Source organism: Ailuropoda melanoleuca, chromosome 10, assembly GCF_002007445.2.
Source record: "Ailuropoda melanoleuca isolate Jingjing chromosome 10, ASM200744v2, whole genome shotgun sequence".
Lineage (NCBI taxonomy): Eukaryota > Metazoa > Chordata > Mammalia > Carnivora > Ursidae > Ailuropoda > Ailuropoda melanoleuca.
Window position 1 is genome coordinate 67,611,043 of NC_048227.1, and position 25,825 is coordinate 67,636,867.

General features: G+C 35.6%; 1 pseudogene; it reads right to left on the reverse strand.

The window, feature by feature from the left end:
* Positions 1-4,497: 4,497 nt before the first annotated feature.
* Positions 4,498-24,104, reverse strand: LOC109489509 (annotated as a pseudogene).
* Between the last annotated feature and the right edge of the window lie 1,721 nt (positions 24,105-25,825).

A 25,825-nucleotide genomic window follows, 5' to 3' on the forward strand; every position in this document is an offset into this window, starting at 1 on the left:
TATTCTGATAACTGCTATGAAATTCTATGCCCAGAAGAGTGCAGCATATCCAAGACGGGTAACAAAGTTTAGAAGGACTGAAAAAGAAAACAACGATTTTTTTAAAATTAAATGATGGAATAGTCATTTTTATTTCAAACTACATTTGCAATTTGTGGATAGGCTGAAAAGTTTGAATCAGTGTGAAATAATATCATTTATTTTCTACAGCTTTAAAATTCACTTACCTCATGGATAGATAGATAATAATTAGGGTTAATACCCTAAAAGCTAATCCCTTTATGATCTTTTCCCAAATGATTTATTATTTTAATTACTATGTTTTAGGAATGGAATTATTTCTTATAGCCACAAAAATATTTAGAAACTTTAATTTAAAGATAGTATACTAAGTACTCCAGAAAGGCAATAAAAACTACTTTTAAGTGTATGTTAAAATGGTGATGAAAGGGGGTTGTAGACCTAATTCTGCTTCTGGCGCTCTTTAATTTTGATACCAAGCCAGTTTAGACATTTAACCCATCACCTACAGTGGAAATATTAAAAATTTAGCATATGGTCTTAAAGATGATTTTTTTTCCCTAAAAACTTCAAGTTTGATTTATCTATATTGTGTTTACATCTTTTAAAGTGACTGCTCTGTTTATTTCTATTCCCCTTTATGGAAGGTTACTTTAAGATTACTTTATTAATACCTGTATTTCTTATAAAACAGAGATTTATTATGAGTGAAGCCTGGCTTTAATGATTTGTTAAACAAGAAAATAGCATGGGTGGTTGATTATAGGATATGTTTTAAATGGGGCCAGTCTGTGTTAGGTAGGATGAGAAATATGTGGGAGTGCTCATATTTGGGCTACAGCAAGTTAAAAAAAAATCAGAGAGAACGTATTTGAAGGGACATACCGACTAAATTAACCATGTAAAAACTTAAAACAACCACACAAAGTCCTGTATATTCATGGTAAAGGAGGAGTACTGGATGGTTAATAAATTAGAAATTGCATTTTGTTGAAGCAAAATCTGACACTTTGCCCTGATTTCAATACCATAAGCACTTCTCATTCCACAGTTGGAAAAACAGTGTTTTATATCTTGAGATAAAGCAAAAATACAGGTGACGGTTCTGGTTCCCAAATAAAACCTTGACTGTGTCCCATAAATCCATACTCACCCACCACATATACTTGAAGATATGTCATGGTCTTTGTGAATACAATGATTGTGACAAAGTTGCTGTTTTTTCATTATGAATAGTCTAACGCAAACTTAGCAACCTTAGTAATTCTATGTGGTTTTTCTGTTTAAATACTTGGTGTGTACTCTGAATTGTCCAGCTAGTCCTAAAGTATGACTTGTACCTTGTACCTTTTGCAAGTTTGCCTACATACCTAATTCTTACTTTTTCCTTTTCCAATGCTTATATCTCTGTATTTTTTTCATAATTTATAAATTTTTGTGTTTCAAGATAAAAATCCTTAGAATCAAGTAATTTTTTTTTCAAAGATTTTATTTATTTACTTAACAGAGAGACAGTGAGAGAGGGAACACAAGAAAGGGGAGTGGGAGAGGGAGAAGCAGGCTTCCCGCCAAGCAGGGAGCCTGATGCGGGGCTCGATGCCGGGCTCAATGCGGGACTCAGTGCGGGGCTCAATCCCAGGACCCTGGGATCATGACCTGAGCCGAAGGCAGATGCTTAACGGCTGAGCCACCCAGGCACCCCTAGAATCAAGTAATTTTTTTAAAGCTGGTTTTGGTTAGAGATATCGCCCCAAGGTGCAAAGAAATCCCCAAGTTATTTGGCTGCTTGGATTTCTGTGCTTTTAAAATGATATTTAACAAAGGGTACATTTATCTTTTATATTAACATGCCAAAAATTAAATATAGTAATAATTATAAACAGGGTTGGGGGAGTGACAATGTTTTTATAAAAACTATGGTGAATGAATATTTATCAGAAATCTAATAAAATTTTCCTGTTGCTGATTTTCTACTTGTCTTCAAATTTCAGGTTGGAATAGGTTTTGGCCTTTATTTTTTAAAAAATGAAATGTAATATGTAAAAAAATAGTTCATTGTGAACATTAGTCTTGAATTTTCAATACTTCATTGGGCAACTCTGAATTTTACATGAAGTTTATGAAGTTAGTAATTAACCAAAGTTACAAAACAAACTGTTAGTAATATTTGTGGTCTTTGGAGGAGCAACAGTTACAGCTCTGGTTCTTTTCCTCCCAATCCTCAATTATTTTGGAACTGGCTGTATAATAGATAATTTTTGTAGGACTTCAATCACCTTTGTGTATGTGTGGGAGGCTGAATCAATGAGACCCCATTTGTCCCTGCATGCTCCTGTTGAAACATCTGTTTGTGTTTTGAATGCTCATTTCATAAATATTAGTTGTCCCCAACTTAAAAACATTGTGTTCCACCAAGTATTTGTACATTAGCTCTTTGGAACTTTCAGAGTGCTTCTTTCCATAGAAACAAAGTTTGCAAGTGGTGCTTTGGGTTGTAGTCTACTCTACAAAGTTCTAAGACTGTAGGAAAGAATGAAATGTTGGAAAAACACTGTTGCAACACTAGTAATCAAAGTAGCATTAAATTAGAAAGTGTTTTATTTATCTTGAATGTTGGAGCCTGAGGACAAACATTTATTTGAAAGAAAAGGAGATAGAATGATTATTTCAGAAAGATTCTAAACCTACTTTCAAGGTCAGAAAGTTTATGGAAGTTCTTCGGTACAGTTTTCTTTCATTATGTAAAGCTTTCTTTTGGTTTCAAGTGTATCACTAGAATTACTTTTGTGATGTTTTTGTTTTTATTTTGTTTTGGCTTAACAAAAGGACTGAAAGAGGTAAGTACAGGGAGAGAGTTTTCTGAATTAAGTGGGCAAAAGTTTGGATGAGAGAGTAATTTATTGTGGAAGACATGCATGTCCTTGGCTGTGTGACCGTGGGTGATAAGTTACCTATCTTCTACATCTCTCATTCTTCATTGGTAACATTGCTATGGGTCTTAGATTAGATGATACAACTAATGTGTCTGGCACAATAGACATTTGAGAAATTTAATTCAATTTTTCTCCTTCCCTATTAAAGGAATTAATGTCCAGAGTAGTCAAAGAACAGTGTCTAGAGGATTCTTAAAAGGAAGACTCAGAAAAGTGTGGTAAGCAAGAAGGTTAGGATTATGTGGTTCTTCACATGGTTGTCACTTTTCAAGTTCTGTCCTCTATTTAAGTAATATCCATTAGAGGTGTCAGGGAAACAGCCTCAGGTTTGGTAGGCAGTGGGTCCTACAAGTGTCTCCACTCTTTATTTAAGTAGGACCAAAAAGTTTGCCAACTAACCAACTTTATACTTCTATAAGCCTTTAGAAAATGGGAATGATGGCAAAGTCTCTAAGTGAAAAGAACAATATTATTGCTCAGTGCTTGAAGAATCAGGAAACCAAGGATTCAGGGCAAAAAGGCTGGGCAGGGAATGTCAACAATGACCTTTAGGAGCCCTTGTATCTGAAACGTTTGAATTTTATGACTTGAGGCGAGTATATTATTTCAACTGAGTGAAATGAAAGAAAAAGTTTCTTTCTCTGACCAGAGAAAAATATACACTGTTTCCTTAGTTTTTAATTCATTAGATACATTTTTAAAAGAAATCACTTTTTCTTAAAAAACTGTTTCCCTCTTCATTCTCTGCCCCATAAAAGATCATACACTTTTCCAGAAAAACCAAATAAACTCAGAAAAGTTAGAAGACATTATTCTGCCCAACTGAAGATTTTTTCATGAAATAAAATGAAATGAAACCACATGTGTCTGTTCCTGTTTTGGAGGAATGATTTACAACTATGACACGACAGCACTTGGCTTCCCAATTTCATTGCAAAATAATTGCGCTGTTTGCACTACATATTCAGACTTTCATACTGTCTTTCAAGGCAGAACTTTGTCTTAGCCCTGGGTTTCTGTAAACGGATCAGAATTCACCTATGGTCCTTTGTCCACTGAACTTATTTTTCAAATTCACTTGGAACATTCTTCTGCAATATATAGATTCATAACGGGCTAAGGTAAAAGCAGATCTGTGTTGTAGATTTTACCTGAGCAAATTGCATCTACTGAATGCGTAACAGGTGGTCTATTTGTTTAGTACAATTAATACTGGTCTCGACTGTGGGAATGAGAGGGACATGTTGAAATTAACACAGGAAAAGTGAAGGGAAGAATTCCAAATCAGTGACCCATATATCTGTTAGACTTAATGGTCCGAAACTGGCAGATAGGGTTTCTACAAATTACTAAGCTTAAAATGTGTTGAGTTTGAGATACTTAATCTGGCTCTTAGATTATAAAAATAGTTTTTGAACACCCACTGAGATTGTTAGTTTTTCCAGTTTCTCCCAAATATTAAATGGGTGTAATGTTTTCCACTATTATGATACTCTCATAGCTTGAACAGTAATGAATAAGAAATGAAATAATCAGGTGTCTAAACTTTTCATCTATTTCATATTCTTTATTTTTTCCAGTTTCAACAAATATCAATTTATAGGTAATCTGTTTCACTTAGAACCTCATCCAGTGCCTTCCCCTACCCCACTTCAAATATTTCAAAGCCATTTATAGTTGACCATTTCACTCATATTTCTTAAAAATTTAATGATTATCATCAGACCAAAGATTAACTCCTTAAAATAAAAAGTCCAGTTGGTTCATTTTAAATCAAGATCTTTCAATATATTCCATGTGGTTGCTCTTTTTCTTAATTTCTTTTAAGTCTTTAAACGTACCTTACTTTGAAGGCAGAGCCTGTACTTTTTTGATGGATTGAATGTGTAGTGTGTAAGAGAAATCAAGGTTGAACGTTGTCTTTTGCCCGAGAAACCTGAAGGTTGGAGTTTCCATCAAGTGAGATGGGGAAAATTGCAGGAAGCAGACAAGGGAAGAGGAAACCTGCTAAATTATCTAGCATGGTAACATATTTAAAATGTGACACATGGAATTAGGAGATTATGGAAAGGTTATCAGTTTCTAAAAATATCAAGGACTTGCTTATGGGAATAAATGGCTGAGGTAGGGTAGAGAGTAAGATTGAGAGGATCCTGGACACAACCACCATGTTTATCCTGAACACAAATTGAACTTATTAAGTCATCACTTTGTTCCACTCCTCAGCTCCTTTTTCACAAAAAGTTACTGGTATCCAGACAAGTGACGCAAGCACACTGACCTCACAAATATTCAAATCCATGCCTCTGTAAACTTAGACACCTTCAGGACCGCCCCCAAAAGTTCTACATCCAATGGTGAACAGCCACATGGTGTGGCCTGTTGCTGGTACCATATTCCTCTTGCTGAAATACCCTTAATATCCTTCAAGAAATCAAATTGAAACCACTTTTCCATGAAGTTTTACCAGAAAAAACTCCTGTTCTATTCTTTCTGTTACTGTTCTTGGCACACTACAATTTACTTCTGAATGGTTTACTTGCCAAATAGTTGGAAAGAATATTGGTTTAAGAAAAAGCCCCAAATCAATACAGCTGTTATTGCATCTTTAAAATATCACAAATAAGTCTGAAAAATCATCTGGCATCTTGCTGTTTCCATAGCTGGACAACTTAGATCTTATTCCTCAGCCTGCTGAACTGCTCCTTTTTCAGAAACGTAGGCACCATCCCCAGAATTTTCTGGTATCCTTGTTTTTACCTGTTGTGGCTTGCTGAATCAAAGCAGCTGAGTTTGACTCAAGTTCAATGTCATTTTCTTCAAGCATTAACTCATCTTTCTGGGCTTGAGATACTGAACAGGCAACACCTGGCCTCATCCAAACCCTGTGGATGTATTTTTCACCCAAGAAAATTTGGATTTCAACAAGAGAACCATTCTCCTGAATAACAACATTGATGGGGAAGTGAGCACACACAAACCTCATCTTGTGACGGAAACCCAGTGTAACACCCTTGCCCATGTTCTGTATATGACTACAGATAGTGCGAACAGTAGTCAGTTCTTTTCTATTTCTCACCGTTTGTCAACTTGGAGCCTCTTCTTCATCTTTCCAAGGAGACTGAGTTCTACATTGATGTGACTGAAGTCCCTTTGCAGAGTTCCTCTGAGGCCTTTCAAGATAACAGTGCGTCCCTTCAGAGTGATGTCAACATTTTCTGGAATGTCAACAGTCTAATTGCTGAGAATGGTCTTTATTCTCACAGTAGATGTGACAAAGAGAGCCTATTTTATATTCTTAATATTGAAATCCACATATATCTCTATCAAGAATTTAATTTCAATATTTTCAAAAGTAAGTAGCCATTATAAGGAATTTAGTTTACTTAAGTAATCCTAGAGCTGATTTCTTTTATTCCATAGGTATTAATAAGGTAGAATAAATTACTGTAAGAAGAAAGTTAGGAAATGTAAATTTGTGAAACTTTTCAATTAACTAATAGGCTGTATATAATGTTCCATTAAGTACATTTTATTAAGTGTATGTAGCATCATCATTTCCCTCTCCTTGAAAAAGTGTTTTAAATTTACACACATGGCTGGTGGGAATGTAAAATGGTGCAGCTGCTTTGGAAAATAGCCTGGCAGTTTTTTAAAAGGGTAAATACAGAGTTACCAAATGAACCAGCAATTCCATGCTAAGTATATACCCAAGAGAAATGAAATATCTATGTACATAAAAATCTGTCCATGATTGTTCATAATAGCACTATTCATAATATATAGCAGCATTATTTATAATAGCCAAGGGTGGAAACAACATAAATGTCTATCAACTGATAAAATATGGTATATCCATACAATGAAATATGATTTAGCAATAAAAAGGAATGAAATACTGACACAAATTGCAACATGGAAGAACCTTGAAAACTTTATGCTAAGTTAAAGACTGCAGTCACAGAAGACCACATATGTTATGGTTCCATTTATAGAAATGTCTAGAATAGGTAGTCTACAGGGACAGAAAGTAAATTAGTGATTGTCTTGAGTTGGGTTCCTGGGGGAGTGAAAGGTCACCACTAAAGGGTACAAGATTTCTTTTGGGGAATGATAAAAATGTTCAGTTGAATGACTCTGTGAATATGTTAAAAGATATTGAATTGCACACTCTAAATGGGTGATTTTTATGGTATGTGAATTATATTTGAATAAAGCTATTACAAAAAGAATGTTTTTCTTTCAGAACTAGTTTACAAAAAATCTTTCTCAAGAACCATGGAATGCCTTAAGCAATAAATAAATAAATAACTAAACAAATGAAGTTGACATCATACTAAATAGAATTATTAAATATTTAAGCTTGAAAAGTAGTAAGTAGAGAGTATAAAGTCAAGAAACATTTTCAAGACCACAGAGGAAAACACTAGAATTTCTCAGCTTGAGAAATACATACTTTTACTGAGTAGTCAAACCAAGTGAATGTTTTTAAGTTATGAATCACTTCTATACTCCACACTCTTTCCTATTAAGTTAAACATAGACAAGTAATAGCATTCATATTTTTTGATGTGTGGAAAATTACTATTAACTCTACCTCACAGCACTGTTGTGAACAAAACGTTTCCAGGAGACGTTAACTTTCTCAGAGTAGGCAGCTTAAACTACGCAAAATGATACAGGGGCAATAGAGCTAGATTAAGAATCAGAAGACCTATTTTTAAAACTAGCTCTCATTTTTGTGGATTATTTAAACATTTAGCCTCAATTTCTTCTGTAAAATCATGGGACTCCTAATCGAAAGGGTTGTTGTAAAGATCAAATTATATATTGTATGCATATCAGAAAATGCTCTGTAACTATAAGGTATTATAGCAACTATTAATAATCAATAATATTAATTATGATGTCATATTAGTTAAATATTTGTTATGATTAATTCAATATTATATTATATTAATTAAATTCAATAAAACATTATGTGTATTAAAATAGTATTTATTATTAATATAATAGTATTACTTATTAATACTAGTTGATTATTATTAAGTACTTGGAGAACCTACTATCNTTAAATTCAATAAAACATTATGTGTATTAAAATAGTATTTATTATTAATATAATAGTATTACTTATTAATACCAGTTGATTATTATTAAGTACTTGGAGAACCTACTATCAGAATTCTTTTTTTTTTTTTTTTAAAGATTTTATTTATTTATTCGACAGAGATAGAGACAGCCAGCGAGAGAGGGAACACAAGTAGGGGGAATGGGAGAGGAAGAAGCAGGCTCATAGCGGAGGAGCCTGATGTGGGGCTCGATCCCATAACGCCGGGATCACGCCCTGAGCCGAAGGGCAGACGCTTAACCGCTGTGCCACCCAGGCGCCCCTACTATCAGAATTCTAATACAATAATCACTGAAAGACCAGAGAGATAGAATTTGTATCTATTCTATCTACCTACCCATCATCACCAATATCTTTAAATGAAAAATATTTTGAAGAATTGATTATTCAATTTTGTAAAGAAATTATGGATATTTAATAGGACATATCAAATTCAGAGCAGAATCTATATGTGACTCCTCTATGTTCAGCTAATCCTACCAAAATAAAAACCATTATCCTGCATGTCTTCAAGAAATGATAAAAACCAGGATATCCTGAGAAATTTTCTGTTTTTCTCCTTTCTTACAGTATTCATACTCCCATTCAACTTACATTTTTCCCTCTTAAATTGATTTTGCCTTTTGTATTTCTACAATTTTATATTCTTATCACAAACGTAATACATATTTACTATGGAAATTTAGGAGACATGAACCAACAAAAAGAAGAAAACTTAAAATTCTTATAATTACAGTGTGTTTGGCATATCTCATAAGGCAGCCAAGTTGGGCCCTCTTTCAGTACAAATAAACTTTTTTTTTTTTTCTGGTTTGCCTCCCTTCTCCTCTGTCCTGCCTTTATAAACTTCATTTGTGGTGAGTAATATCTCTCTTTCCTATTTGACCTTGAAGGCAGATGTGTAACGCTTTTGTTAAAGCTCTGAATTTTCTCGTTTAAAAACATGGAAACAAGTAGGAAATGGAAGAGGTTTTATCATTGATTTTCTCTTTCTAGTCATTACAGTTTTCTGCTTATGCTGACCGCTTATTTCTTTACTTTCTTTTGATGCCAAATCATTAAAATGTGGTAACTTTTATTTTGGTACAGAGACATATTTTTGTAAAAATTTGGGGAAAAAATGAAGGAAAAAAGAAACCCAATTCTTCCCTCCTTATAGATAATCATATTTAATATATTTCATATCTTCCTTGTCATTAAAAAACATACACATAAAGGTAAAAAAATTTTAAACATATAAATGTAAAATAGCTAAACATCCAGGTGCGATTTCTTTTTCAAGCTACAGAAATTTGGCACGTGGAAGGAATTATCTGAACTAGTCGAAGAGGACTTTTCTCAGCATTGGCTGTTCTACCCTGCCTCTTCCACTCTTCTTCGTGGATTCAAATTATCCAAACCCTGTTTGGTTGATTAAAAGATGTAGCTACTTTTCTGTTTTGGTTATGATTTGCTTTCCTCTTTGTTTGGAAGTTTTTAGTTCAATTTAAAACAGGGTTGTGAGTATTCGTTTTGTTTCGTTTTCAGGTTTGGTTTTGTTTTGTTTTTCGGCTGTTGTTTCATTTTGTCTTACCCCTCACATGCTATCTACAGTTAAAAGAAACTGGCTTATCGGTTCTTTCCACCACTCAAAGTAGACTTTGTTATTAATTTCCTTCTTCAGTGTTACTGCTCTTTCTGAAAAATAAAGATGCAATTCTGGGCACTGCTCTACAACAGCATTTCAAGACATTTTGGTGACCAATCTTAAGTAAAGACAGAGTCCTTTATCATTTCATAAGTGCCTCCCTGTTTTATGCATTACCTGCAGCAAATAAAGGACTTGGAAATTTGAAATGCAAATATAAAATTGCAGCAGCTTTCAGATCTAGTTCAGGAGAAACTGAACACAGAAACAATGTGTTGAAATTGGGATACAAACTCATTATTTTTATTTATTCTTATTTCCTTCATTTAGTACAGGAAGAAGTGATGATGTAAAATTGTTTTTGAAATATGTGTGTGGTTTGTGTGTGTGAGTGTGCATCTGCGTGTCTGTGTATCTCAAAGATGCTTAGGCCAAAACTTCATTTCTAGGTCCTAAACTAATTACATTATTTTTTTAAAAAGATTTTATTTATTTATTTGAGAGAGAGAGAGAGAATGAGTTGGGGGCAGAGGCAGAGGGAGAAGCAGGCTCCCTGCTGAGCAGGGAGCGCAGTGCGGGGACTAGATCCCAGGACCCTGGGATTATGATCTGAGCCAAAGGCAGACGCTTAACCGACTGAGCCACCCAGGCACCCCTACACCATTCTTCTTTAAAAAGATAATTTTTTCCTTTGTCCTTTGCCCCACAACCTGCTTAGATTCTGTGTTTCATAATTTCAATAAATATTTTGCCAATATCCTAAACCTTTTGTCCCTCTGTCCTTTTGTCACATTTCTCTGGCAAAAGCCTCAATCCCTGGGGAACACAAACATCTACTTTTTCAAGGCCTGTGCCCCAGCTGCCAGGCCTTGGTAGAAAAAGTACAGTATGGTGGACTGATGGCACCAGGATCTGTGTCCAACGTCAAGGGGGCCTCAAGACTGCTCTCCGAGCCTCTGCATCTATTTGGTCAATTTACTCTCCCACCCTACACGACCCTTTCAGACCTTCTCCATTTTATTCTACTCTCTCTAGCCCAACAATTCCCAACCAGGGGTGATTTTGCCCCCAATCCCAGCCCCTAGGGGACCTCTGGCAATGTGTGAAGACAGTTTTGACTGTCGCAGCTGGCAGGACAAGGGTGGGGTACTCCTGCTCAATATACAATAATACACAGGAAAGACCTGTATCGTACAGAATTGTCTGGTCCAAAATGTCAACAATGTGGAGGCTAAAAAACTCAACTCGAGCACCTTCATGCTCAGCAGATGCTATTCTTCCTTTATAGAGAAAATAGCAGCCAACTTTTGAGAACTCCCTCATCTTTTCTATTTCAAACACAAAATATACGTTTCTGCACAGGGTCTCCCATCTCATTACGACACAGGGACTATCTCCTCCTGGCTGAGACTAACCCACCACCTGTGCTTTGGACTTCAAAGCCTCCCACTTTCTCCATAACATTATACTATTTATTATTCGTTTTCTCTTGTGTGTATTTGATCTGGCCTTCTACATTCTTCCTTTTTGATTTTAAACACAATGAAGTTTCTTCAACTACACAGACCCAAAATACCCCACAGAAAATGAAACCCTCCCCTCCCTTCAGGTACTATCCTGTCCTTCTCTCTCTTTGCAGCCACATTTCTTCAAGGAGTTGTTAATGACACCAGCTGTCTACAATTCCTCACCTCCCACTCATTGCTCAACCTACTCCAGTCTGGCTTCTAGCCTCATCACTCCATGAAAACAAGCTCTAAGGAAGGTCACCAATGTCCTCCACATCATAATTCCTGAGATAATTTTAAATTTTCATTTGACTTCACCTCTCAGTAGCATTCACCGGTATTTATCATTCCCTGCTTTTAAAACATTCTTCCCTTGATTTCTGTGACACAACAATCTCTTGGTTTTCCACATCTCTGATCAATTCTTTTGTTTCTTGCTTATTCATCCTCTTCTTGACCTTTAAAGGCAGGCATGTCCTTAAGGCTCGGTGCTGGAACTTCACTTGTCTTTTTAATCTTCACTGTCTTTCTAACACATGTCATTCAGAATCCTTGCTTAATTTAACATACATATGCAAGATATATTTTTTAAATACTTTATTTATTTATTTGAGAGAGAGTGCATACGTGAGCACATGAGTTAGAGAGAGAGAGAGCATGAGCAGGGTTGAGGGGAAGGGCAGAGGGAAAGAGAGAAGCAGGCCCTCTGCTGAGCAGGGAGTCTGACTCGGGGCTTGATACTGGGACCCTGAGATCATGACCTGAGCCAAAGGCAGACACTTAACTGGCCGAGCCACTCAGGCACCCCAATATATAAGGTATTTTCAAATTAATACTTTTGGTCCAGGCGTCTCACAGTTTAAGATCTGTAGATCTAGTTACCTGCTTCTTTTTTCATATGTCTCAAAACATTTCGCTCTCAACATATCTCTAATTGACATCTACCTCTTTTCCTAGACTCTCCTTCTTCAAACATTGCCTTTTCAGTTTTGTGAAATTCCAGTCCTGAGAAGGGTAGATTCTCAACCTCCCACTACTGAGTCTAGAAGAGCCTGGTCCTCATCCTCTCCAATGTCAAGGGAACCAGTTCGAGCACCTGATCAAGGCTTTTCCTATTGCTTCTTTGCATCTCGAGTAACTGATTGAAAGGCAAAGATTTTTTTTATTTATCGCAAGCATTTATTCCAAGCTTAGAGGGTAATAATGGTATTTTGCTGCAGTGGTTTTTGTGTTATGGCCAAAATATTCCTCCTAAAATATGTTTATGATCCTCTGTGGCTCTGGGAACTACAGAATGACCTCAGTTCTTGATGATTTCCCAAGCCTGACCAGTCAGAAAAGTAGGGATTGCTTTAGAAGACAAGGGTACTTATTTGGGAGGGCTCTTTCCCTATGCCTTCATCCAAATTCTTTTGGTACCACCTGTTCACAATTTTACTTTCATGTGAGAACTAGATGGACATTAAACTGTGACAACCCCAAAAGTATTCATCCTGGGCATGATGAAAGTCTGATTTTGGCCGAGGTTTTGCCAGAGATGAAAGATTCTTTCAGTCAGAACTAGAACAGTCACTTCCAGAATAGTCACTAGATCTTCCCAGGTTTTGGCTCATACCGTGAGCCAAACATTTAGGGATTTAAATTTAATTATCTCTTTTTTAAAGATTCTAATGCTATTAAAAACACTAACCTCTACCCATAGTCACTGACCTGGTCAAATCCTTCACTGGTGGTGGCAAAAATGTCCTCCCAGATTTTATCCCTATTGGGTACCTGAGTGCAGGTGACCAAAGATGATAATTTAATTACTTTTTGGTCATTGTATACCAGGAACTTCCAGATTATCTTCCTATAACATCAAGGAGGCTCTCATGCTTTTCTGTAACACCCTACTTCCTGGTTCTAAATTCTTTGATTTTATAAGATGCTTTTGATTGCAAATAACAGAAAGCATTACTGGTCTCCTTCAGCCAACAATAAAAGGGGAAGGGAGGGATTTATTAGAAGGATACATAGAGTTTATGGAATCAACATGTGACTATTATTCCCTTAAATGAGGTGGTTATGCTGCTAGAGGGAATTAGAATTATTTGCAGACTTGTATTCAGAGTTAGAACACAGAAAGCCCCAGGACACCAATTATAAAAGTGAAATCTGGAAAGAGAAGGCTTAGACATCAAAATATTGGAGGACTTTACCAATTCACATCGGCAGTAATTTGGAGAGCATATATAATAATAGAATTTTAGTGTATGTGACCAAAGATGGAGAAATAATTTTAGATTAGGCTGAATATAATTATTGATATGAGTTCAGTTTTAGGAGATTCCTAATTCCTGATACAATGTGATGGAAAGAAATTGGCCTGGGTAACACTAAACTAGACTTACAAATGAACTTGAGATGTCAGAAATGTCTAATATAATGTAGAGAAAATAATTCAAATAATTGGGAGACTAGAATACTGGATTTGATTTATCATTGGTGTCCTGATCACCTGTCCATTAAATACATTCCTCAAGCAGTCCTAGAATACATTCCATTTACTGGGGTTTTGAGACATCTGCTGTGATTGAAGCTCTGGCATATTACAAAAGGGGTGTTCTTGGTTGTTCTTTAGAGGCTATGGGAGAAGCTAAAATAGAACTGGGTTTCCTGATTTCAGTAAGAACAGTGAGTCCCTAAAATGGTAGAAGCCAGATAGGTCACTCATCACTGGGGGAATGCTGGGCCTGTTACTATAATGTCAGCAAGGTATGAAATGGGGGTGACTATAGGCTTCTTTTCCAATTGACTAATTGATCACAGAATCCTTGGAGTTCAAATAGAAGAATAGTCCCTTAAGATCACATTTTATTTCTCTAGCCAAAAACCACTGATCCGGTGAAGAGTTCTTTTCTCTATACTCTATACTAGAGTATATATGGCTTATCAATGATGGTTAATCCTAGAATTGAGTTTTCAGGGTAAAGAATATATATCACAATGAAACTAGAGGAGGAAGAGACATTACCTGAAATTCATAGACTTGTAACTGGGTAGAATAATGAGAGATGTGGGATTATCTTCATTTGGAAAAGAAGTGTGTTTTGTGGCATAAGTAACACCTACATTATGTTAGGAGGAACAGTCTTTTGGGAAGTGTAATTTTGGGAAGAAGTATATGAGTGAATGTTGGTCTGCCAAAGGTGTGGACCATTGTGTATGTTTTTTATTTTATTTCTGACTCTCTTGCATTTTACCACATTCCTATTGGAGCAGTCCTTAGTAATACAGTCTTGGAAAAAATAAGTGTCCCACCTCCCACTAATAACATTGAAGATGTCAGTTCCTCTCTTTCCCTGCTCTTCGAAGACAAACCTTAGGCATATGACTTAGTGAATTAGACACTGCTACCTGGAAATGTAAATTTGAAAATGGAGCACATAAATGGAGATAGGATGAGGACTCATGTTTGGTTATGGTGGCATGATTCTTGCAATGTCAGGGGTATTTGGGCAGATGATTCTTGTCAAAAGACTCTTCTTATTACCACTGATTCCCGGACTTCTGGACCTGGTTTGACTACTGTCTGGTTTCCGGGTCTTATGCTCCAGCAGCCTTTGATTTGGTGAGTTCATGACAGCATTTCTTCTCCATTTCTTTGCACTGAGATAGTCAGAATTCACTTATATAACTTCCATATGTTAGTTGTATCTTAATAGATACAGAACTTAAATGCCCAGTGAATGGCAACATCATTTATCCAGTTGAACAAGTAAAAAATCCAGGGTACATGCTTAACAATCCCTCTCTCACCACCCCACATCTAATCCACCACTAAATTTTACTGATTTTCCTTCCCAAATATCCCTTAAGCTTTATCACCGTCAACATCAACACCCTAGCATAAGCCACCATTATATCTCATTGGGAGTATACCAACCTATTTGGTCTCCCTGAACTTTTCCCCTCCTCTAACCCATTCTTTTCTAACTGTAAAATCTGATCATGTGGGGAGCCTGGGGAGCCTGCCCAGCTAAATCCTCTTTCTTTTAGTCCCTGGGAATGTACCTTGATGCTTCCTACCTCCAGGCCTCTCCATATGCTGTTCCCACCCTCTGGAACTCTCTTCTTCCTCTAGTCCCTTCACACAGTTAACTCCTACTCATCCTTCACATCTCATCATATCTTCCTTCTTCGTGATTGCTTTCTTAGTCTGCTCAGGCTGCTATGACAAAAAACTCCATAGACTGGATGGCTTATACACAGACATTTATTTATCTCTCACAATTCTGGAGACTGGGAAGTCCAAGATCAAGATGTTGGCTGATTCAGTTCCTGCTGAGGGCCCTCTTCCTAGCTTTCAGACAGTTGAATTTTTGTCGTGTTCTTATATGGTTTTTCCTTAGTGCACATACATGTGGAGGAGAGATCTCTTCCTCTGACCACAAATCCTGTTAGATTAGGGCCCCACTCTTAAGACCTCATTTAATCTTAAGTACTTCTAAAAGATCCTATCTCCAAATACAGTCACATTGACTGACTTCAACAAATGAATTTGGGAGACACAATTCAGTCCCTAGCATTCTTCCCCTTGTACCCTAAAATTCATGTCCTTATTACATGCAAAACATATTTATTCCATCCCAACAGTCCTCAAAGTCTTAACTCATTCCAGCATCAACTCCAAAGTTTAAAGTCTGAAATCTCACCTAAATATCATCTAAATCAGATATGGGTGAGATGTGAGGTATGATTCATCCTGAGGCAAAATTCCTCTTTCTCGCTGTGAACCTGTGAAACCAGACAAGTTATGTCCTTCCAAAGTATGGTGATGGGACAGGCATAGGATAGACATTCTCATTCCAAAAAGGAGAGAAAGAAGGAAAAGATGATTGATTCCAAGCAAGTCCAAAACCTCATAGGGAAAATTCTATTAGATCTTAAATCTCAAGAATAATTCTCTCCAGTTTGATTCCCTATTTTCTGAACCCTAATCAGGGGTCACATCCTCATGTCAGGCAGAGGCCATCTGACTTGTTGAAACTGAGTTAGTGATCCTGATGATCTCTGAACCACCTTAAGGACCATTTTTCTCTTTTCTCAAAGGGTAAAACATGCTTACAGCCAAACAGCTCTATGGTTCCATCCTATAGAATCCAAGAAGTCTGATAACCTCTCTTCATTCTGTTCCACTTTCTATGCCCCTTTTGATCCAAACTGGCAGTATCTCTGTTGGTATAATCTCATTTGTATTCCTGGTTCCTGCTGAGATGACCAATTAAATCCATGAGCCACATCTATGATCTCTTTATCAAGTGGTTGCTCAGCCATACCCTTAGCATTCTCTTCAGAACAAGCTTTTTAATTCTTTTGCAATATCAGTAGGCTTAGAATGTTTCAAATCTCCAAGTTTTGGTTCTTTTACATTTAACACTTCCTTCTTCATTTCTCTCCTCTTGAATTTTACTAAAGCAGTAAGGAGGACCCAAGCTGCACCTTCAATGCTTTGCTTAGAAATCTCCTCCACTAATGTCCACTTTCACTGCTCAAAATTTCTACCTCTCTCAAAACACTAGAACATAATTCAGCCAAGTTCTTTGCCACTTTATAAGAAGGATCTCCTTTCTTCCAGTTTCCAGTAATCTGTTCCTCATTTCCCTCTGAAACCTCTGCAGTCTGGGTGGAGGAGGGTTTGAGAATCTTCATTTCTCACTTTGAGAATCACTACTATAAGCTATGAAAGTGCTTCTCAAACTTTAAGATGCATGCAAATTCCGGGTCATCTTGCTATGTGTAGATTCTCTTTCTATAGGTCTGGGTGAGGCCTGGGATTTTGCAGTTCTAACTACCGGGCCAGTAGCAAGCTGCCTCCAGGTGGGTTGCATTTGCATCATCCAGACACTTGTTAAGAAAACCTCCAATTGATCACCAGCCCTCCAAAACTGAATCTGCATTTCACAATGCATGTTAACATGATTCGTGTCAATTAATATTTGGGAAACACTGCTCTAGCTGCTTGTATCATCAGAGAATTTAGGGAAACTGCCATTGAGGATATGATAGGCTTGAGTCACAGAAAACTTGTGAATAGATACTTCACTTTGTCCATGATAGATTGTGTTGGCTAGATAGACCATTTACTTCTAACATAGTTACAGTTTATAAGCTACTTTAAAAACATTACTACTTTTGGTCTTGACAGCAACATTATCATATGTGTAGAGCAAGTATTCCTATTCCCATTTTATAGTAGAGGAACTAAAAATTAGCATAGATAATTCACATATTTAAGGTTACACAGCTAATACATGACAGCTCTTTAGTTTGAACCAAGAACTTTGCTCTAAGTCTGGTATTATTTTCCATGAAATCACATTTCCAGATCTTTCTATCTATTAAAAAATATGGTTTTGGAAACTGTATTACTTAAGAGGGAATTGGTCTTTCCAATCAAATCATTTTGCATGATTTGTCAGCCTGCTGCTTCAAATTCTTTAAAAAACAGCTTTCACCCTATCATCACCATGCTCTTCTAAGATGTTCTTTTCTGTGTATTTTACTTTTCTTTGACATTTGGAACATGGCTGGAAGTCAGGAAGTAAAGAGAGCTCTGGTACAGCCAAGGTGGGAACAGCAAGATTAAAATGCCAAAGTTTACAGAGTTTATTCATAGATAGTGTCTGACATAGGAAAGCTCCTGGAGCCCTCCCTGAGAGCTGGAACACTCTGGAACAGGTCCTAGAAGTGTGGAAATTTCTTTCTTTCTTCCAACTCTTCCCAAATCTAAAGCATATAAAAAGCAGCATTTGAAAGGGAAGAGTTCCTGTCACAGGAAAATAAAATGACAGAGGTGAAAAAAATCTTGGACCTTTTGCAACAGAAAGGAGACAGTAGCCATAAAAAAAGAAGAAGGAGGAAGAGAGGGAGAGGGGGAGGAGGGAGGAGGGGTGAGGTAGGAAGAGAAGAAGGAGAAGAAGGAGAAAGAGCACAGGAAGTTCAGCAATACACAGTCCTATGCACCATAGCAGGCCAGGCAGGCATCATGACTCTATACTAGAGTGGAATTTCATTTTCAAATAATGATGATTGTACATCATTTAAGAAAAGATTAAGTTATATTTAGGGTACTTTGTTGAAGAAAGCAATAAGATATGCAATACGATTCAGAAAGATTTCTACAAAGAGATTTAAGTGAGCAAAGCTTCAACATTTCAGAGTGACACATCCTCTAAGGGTTCCTGATAGATGACATTGCATTACATTTTCTTTTGTCTCCCTTTCTATTGTAGTGTTTTAGAGTATGGAAAAGACATATACACTTGCATTTCACTTACCTGAATTCAACTATATATATGCAGACCAAGAAAGAAAAAAAGAAAAAAAGAGAAAGGAAAGAAAAGAGAAGGAAGAAAAAAAATCTGCGGGTGTGGGGTGGGGGAGGGTTGGTTTCCACCAGCCATCCTATTCATTGAACACATATTTTGGCACGAACTGGGGGGGTGGGGGGAAGGGAAGACAGGCCTGTGCTGTTACTTCAATCTCAGTTACTCAGAGCTCTTATTATGCCAGGATCTTGCTTTGTGATTACAGTGTCCGAAAGCAAGTATTTTTTGTGCCCCATTACCAACAAAATATTTTATCTGTTGAACAACTGAGAAAACATTAAACTCTTCAAATGCTGGTGCAAAACCTGGTTGTATTGTACTTATTGAGAAATACTCTGTTGGTGTCCAGTGTTTAGTGTCAAACCAAAAACAAATCTGGATTATTAAAGACTTTATTTGAGGGGCGCCTGGGTGGCACAGTGGTTGAGCGTCTGCCTTCAGCTCAGGGCGTGATCCCGGCGTTATGGGATCAAGCCCCACATCAGGCTCCTCTGCTGAGAGCCTGCTTCTTCCTCTCCCACTCCCTCTGCTTGTGTTCCCTCTCTCTCTCACTGGCTGTCTCTATCTCTGTCGAATAAATAAATAAAATCTTTAAAAAAAAAAGACTTTATTTGAAAGGATTATTGTGAGATAAGGCAAGCTTCTCAAGAGTGGGGCAAAAAATGTTGGTTTTTATAGAAAGGAATGGGTTGGAAAGAATTAGGTGGGGAGAAGTGGATGAGTGGCATGATCTGATGGCAGTTCAGAATGTTTTTACCCTGAGACCAGCCTGTTTGAAGAGGGTTGTGTGCTGGCTCAGGATGAGAGTGAACCCAAGTTTAGGAACCTCGGAAAAGAAGAGGGGTTTAACCAAAGTTTGGTTAAGAAGCATTTTGTACACATTGATCAGTGGGATGAGCAGCTCTGCTGATCATTAATGAAGCAAAGAATGGGAATTTGGAAGACCATTGTCTGGTCTCACTCTAGTTAACTGGGGGCCATCTGTAGTTCTTATTGAAATCATGGGGGAAGAGTCCTTCTTTACCCGTCCATTTCCTGCAATGCAAAGGAAGGGGGGATATCTTAACCTTTGTTGTTTTCCAGGAGCACAGGGCTCAGTTAAAATTCAATATTGTCAATAGCATATAAATATTACAATGCACACTGAATTTTAGGGGGTTAATAATCTCATGAGTGAACTGTGGATTATACAGGAATAGTTTTAGACAATTTCTGTATAAACAAAGACTAGGAGAGTCAAAATATCTAACTCTTTTTGCAATCATGAATATTCCTGGAGCAAAAGAAAAAAATGGATTCCAATGGTATCTTTATTTCTTGCAGTTATTTTGCATAATACTTCTGAAACATATAAATTACAAAAACATGGTGTGGTAAAAGGAATTTGGGAGATAATTCTTGCTTATGGAACTGTACCCCAAATTTACTACCATAGTAGTTTATAATGGTCTTTTCTCTAAGTATGGATATTTTTGTGGGTGAAAAAACATGAAATATGAAGTTACTTCCATTAGAATTTATACAGCATAAACTCATCTCTATAAGTCATAGAAAATGATGACTGAGAATGGTGTAAGACAAAAATATTAACTATAAATTAGGGACTAATAATACAACTCTAAATAAGATCCCTGTGTCTTAGCAGGTGACCCAGAGCACAGAAATGGTGGATGTAGATGCCATGTACAGAAGACATTGGTGCTGGGTCCTTCATCTGGGTCATCACTTAATTCATAGCCAGTTGAGTGAATAAAATAACTGAATAAGCCTCTCAAATATGGAGCAGCCTTACAAACCTTATCCACTTCCAAAATTCTTGGACTCAAACCTGTTTAAAGCTATCAGATTATGATGGTGGGAACAGGGGTAGGCTGGTAGCTCCTTCCTTCTTCCAAGGAAGTGTGGCACTTCATCCTCCCCTCCCTTCCCTTCTTCCTAATGACTTTGTATACTCAATAAATGTGGAGGATTTGGGGAAGATGAGGGGCAATTAAGAAGAAAAAAGGCTCTCTTGTCATTTGTTCTTTACCCTCTATCGCCCTGAGGTGGAACTTTAATTATAACTTTGAAATTAAAAGCTAGCTTATTTAGATTAATAGAAAAGGAACTGCAATTTCAAGTTTGCCAAACTTGTGTATTATTCTTGAATTCTTTCCAGAATCCAGCCTACTTTAAATCCTCTTTTTCAGAATTTGTTTGATATAAGATAATAATGTTTATCAGAATCAACTCAGGCAGTTGTTGAAGGGCAATTTTTTTCTAACTCAGTTCTATGTGTCAGCCACCACTGTTCAAAGCACTGGAGATACATGGGTGAACAAAACAAAGTTCTTATCTTCATGGAGCCTAATTCTAATGATGGAGCTAAGAGATAATCAACAAAAACATAATATGATTTCAAGTGGTATTATGTGCTCTGAAAAGAAATAAAGTAATATAAAACATAAGAAATGAAATGTGTGTGTGTCCTTTCTGATAAGGTGATATTGGAGGAGAGATTTCCATGGAATGAGAGAGCAGGACAAGTGATAAATTGGGGAAAGAGCTGCCCAGATAAAGGGTAGAACAACTATAAAAACTTTGACAGAAGCATGTACTTGGCAGGGGACTAGTGTGACTGAAGAAGACTTAAAGTATGAGTGAGAGGAGAAATTAAATCTGAAGGGTAGCCTGGAACCAGATCTTGTAAAATCCAGTACGTTATGGGTTAGAATTTTGGGTTTTATATTAAGTGTGATTGGAATCCATTGAAGAGTTTTTGTGGAAGAGTGACGTAATCAGATTTACACTTGTAAAGGAAGTCCTCTGGCAGGAGAAAAATTATAGCAGATAGAAACTTGGATCTATGCAAAGACAAAAAGAACACTAGAAATGATATCTATATGGCTACATATAGAATACTTCATTTTTTAATATTTAAAACATTGAAAAAATTGACTTAGGCAAAATAACAGTAATATTTTTGGAGTTTATAACGTATATAGAAGAAAAATATGTATCAACAATAGCACCAAAACAGGGATAGGAAAAATGAAAGTATGTTGTTATAAGATTATACTATATGTGAAGTGGTAAAATAGTACTCAAGGGTAAACTGATAATTTAAAAAATATACTATAAGCCATAAACAGCCACTAAAATTAAAAACAATTATAGCTAGGGGCGCCTGGGTGGCACAGTCGTTAAGCGTCTGCCTTTGGCTCAGGGCATGATCCTGGTGTTCTGGGATAGAGCCCCACATCAGGCTCCTCTTCTAGGAGCCTGATTCTTCCTCTCCCACTCCCCTGGCTTGTGTTCCCTCTCTCACTGCCTGTCTCTCTCTGTCAAATAAATTAAAAAAATCTTTAAAAAATAAAAAAAATAAAATCTTAAAAAAATAAAAAAATAAAAACAATTATAGCTAATAAGTAATAGAGGAGATAAAATGGAACCACAAAAACCTAATTAATTCAAAAGAGAAAGAGGAGAAGGGAACAACCAGCATATGTGGAAAATAGAAAACAAATAACAATATGGTAGATTTAAAAACAACCACATTAATAAGCATTAAATGTAAATGGTCTAAATATTCCAATTAAAAGGCAGAGATTGTCAGATAAAAAGAAAGACCCAATTACCTGTGGCTTATTAAAAAAAACCTACTTTAAATACAAAGACACAAATAGGTTGAACAGAAAAGGAAAAAGGTAAATCATGCTAAGACTAATCAAAAGAAAACAGAAAAGGAAAAAGATAAATCATGCTAAGACTAATCAAAAGAAAACTAGACTGACTATATTATTTCAGATAGATTTCAGAGCACGATATATCTGAAGAATAAAGTATTAACTCATCAAAAGGACATAACAATCCTCAATGTTTATGTATCTAGTTACAAAACTTCAAAATACATAAAACAGAACTGATAGTACTGCAATGAGAAATAGACAAATCCATAAATATATTTAGAAATATTTTAACTCCTCTTTCATTAACTGATAGAAATAGAGAATTAGAAAATATATAGAAGACTAGAACAGCATTGTCAATCAAATTGAACTAATTGACAAGTATATAACATTCTAGTAGACAACAGCACACACATTCTTTCCAAGTTTATAGAGTATATTTACCATGATTGGCTATATTCAGCACCACAAAACAACTAAATTCAATAAATTTAAAAGAATTCAAATTATACAAAGTATGTTTTCTGACCACAGTCGAATTAAGTTAGAAGGAAAAACAGAAAGACACTGAAAAATCCCTAAATAATTGGGAAAAAATAGTACACTTCTACAGAACCTATAGATCAAAGAAGAAATCAAAAAAGAAAATACAAAAAATTTGAACTGATGAAAATTAAAATATCAAACAAAAAATTGTGGAATGTAGCTACTCTAGTAATTAGAGGGAAATTTCTAGCATAAAACATCTATATTAGACAAAAGAAAGATCTTGAATCAAAGGCCTCAGCTAATAGTAAATGAAATACAAAGTAGAAGAAAGAAAATAATAAAGATTAGAGAGGCAATCAATGAATTAGAAAATAGAGAATCAGTAGAGAAAAGTCAATGGTATTACAAGCTAATTTGTGAGATCAATAAAATTGATAAAACTCCAGCTAGACTGGTCAAGGTAATGATAGAAGATATAAACTCCAGGAATGTGAGAATTGATATCACGATAGATTCTACAGATAGAACTTTATAACAATACAGTTGACCGTTTATATGAAATGTTTAAATTCCCTGAAAAACACAAACTACCAAAGTTCACTCAAGAAAAAATAGATAACCTCAGTACTACTAAATTTGTTTTAAAAATGAATTTGTAGTTTAAAACTTCCCACAAGAAAAATTCCTGGCCCAGTTGTCTTTACTGATGAATTATACATTTAAGGAAGGCATAATATAAATTCTACACAAATTGTTTTAGAAAATTGGAGGGGAAGGAATGGTTCCTAACTCATTCTATGAGGCTAATATTATTCTGAAACCAAAAGCATATAAAGATGTTAAAAGACAAAACTATAGACTAATATCCATCATGATCATAGATGGAATTACTCTTAGGAAAATTTTAGCCAACTGATCATACAACATATAAAAATGATAATACATCATGGCCAAGTGGTGTTTATCCCAGAGTGGAAGGTTTAAACCAACCTTAACATTTAAAAATTAATGAAGGCTATTCAACCTATCAACAGACCGTTTTAGTCAGCTTGTACTTCTATAACAAAATACCATAGATTGGGTGGCTTACACAGCAGAAATTTGTTTCTCACAGCTCTGGATGCTAGGAAGTTCAAGATCTAGGTGCTAGCCAATTCCGTTTCTTGTAAGGAAATTCCTCTTCCTGGCTTGAAGATGGTTGCCTTCTCTCTGTGTCCTTATGTGGCAAAAACAGAAAGGTCTGGTATCTCTTCCTCTTCTTAAAAGGGCACCAGTCCTATCAGATTAGGGCCCTACTCTTATGACCTCTTTTAACTTGTATCACCTCCTTACAGGCTCTAACTCCAACTACAGTCATGTTGGCGGAGGTAGGGCTTCAACATATAAATTTTAAGGGGACACAAACATTCAGTCCATAACACAGACTAAAAAGAAAAAAAAACTATATGGTCATCCTAATTGATGCAGAAAAGCAATTCACAAAATTCAACATCTGTTCCTGATAAAAAGATCTCAGCAAATTGAGAAAGGAAAGGTCCTCAAAGTGATAAAGGACATTCATGAACACTTAACTAACATCATACATAATGATGAAAGACTGCTTGCATTCCCCCAACAACTCAAGGAATTTTGCTTACCATTCATTTGTATTCAACATTCTAGTAGAGGTTCTAATCAGACAATAAGGCAAGAGACACAAGAGTTATCTGGATTGGAAAGGAAGAAGAAGAACTGTCTTTACTCATGAACAACATGATCATCATGTAAAAAAATCCTATAAAATCTACAAAAAATATACTGAGAGTAATAACTGAGCTTAGCAAGATTGTAGAATACAAAATTGATATAACGTATTTCTATATATCAGGAATGAACAATCAGAAATTGATATTAAATAATGCCATTGATAATAGCATCAAAAATATGAATAACTTAGGGATAAATCTAGCAAGATGAAGGAATTATAAAAGGGATGAAGAAACTTTTGAGAGAAATGGTTATGTTCATTATCTTTATTGTGATGGTGTTTTGAGTGCATGTTAAAACTTATCAAACTTCACTTTGATTAGTGAAATTTACAGTATGCTAATTGTACTTCAATACAGTGATTAAAAATATAGTTCAATAAAGCTCTGATATATGTACTTTTGTTTTTTGGGGGTAAAGTAAGTCGTTCTATCTGAATATTAAATATTAAATAGCAGTTATATATTTAATAATTTTTATACTGAAGGGCTAGAACATGATATATTATTTCATTTTACATCTATCCACTGAGTATTTTATTGTATGTGCTTCTCCTATTTGGAGAGATTATTTCACTTTTCAATTTTGGTTTGAAATAAACTAATAGATTACTTGAATAAATTATGATGCTTTTATATAATATCAACAATTCTTAAAAAGAATTAATTAGGACTATATAATTACAGGCCTGGAAGAATTTCGATACTGCAATGTTGCAAAAAAAATTTGAGGGTAGTAAAATAGAATCCCATTTTCTGTAAAAACAAACAAACCCTTATGTATAATAAATTAGTATATATATTTATGAGATCATGGAGAAGGGTGTGGAAAGATTCACACCAGCTGTCAGCATAAATTGCTGTTGATGGGAATAAAAAAGTCTTTTTTTTTCATCATTTCATTGGTTATAATGAGTGACTATTCTGTAAGAACAATAAATTACAAAACTAAAAGAAAAAAATTTGATAATTTTTCTGTCATGGTACCTATTGATTTTTAGGTAAATCTGCATGAATTATTACTTAAAAATACTTTAATTATGAATACCATAATTTAATTCAGTGCCTTAAAACATAAAATTTTTAATATTTATCATAGTAATATATTCTTCTTGCCATACCCATACATGTAAACTAAAGGCATGATTTTAGACAATCTTGAATTTCCTCCTAAGCTTATTTCTGAGAATTAAGTGAAATAATCCAAGTCCATACTAATCCATATTTAAGCAGTGACTGACACCTAATTAATATTTAATAAATGCTAGTTATTAGTACTAAATGATGCAACTGTTCTTTGTTTTACATCACTTAGAAAGCAAGTTGTGACAGA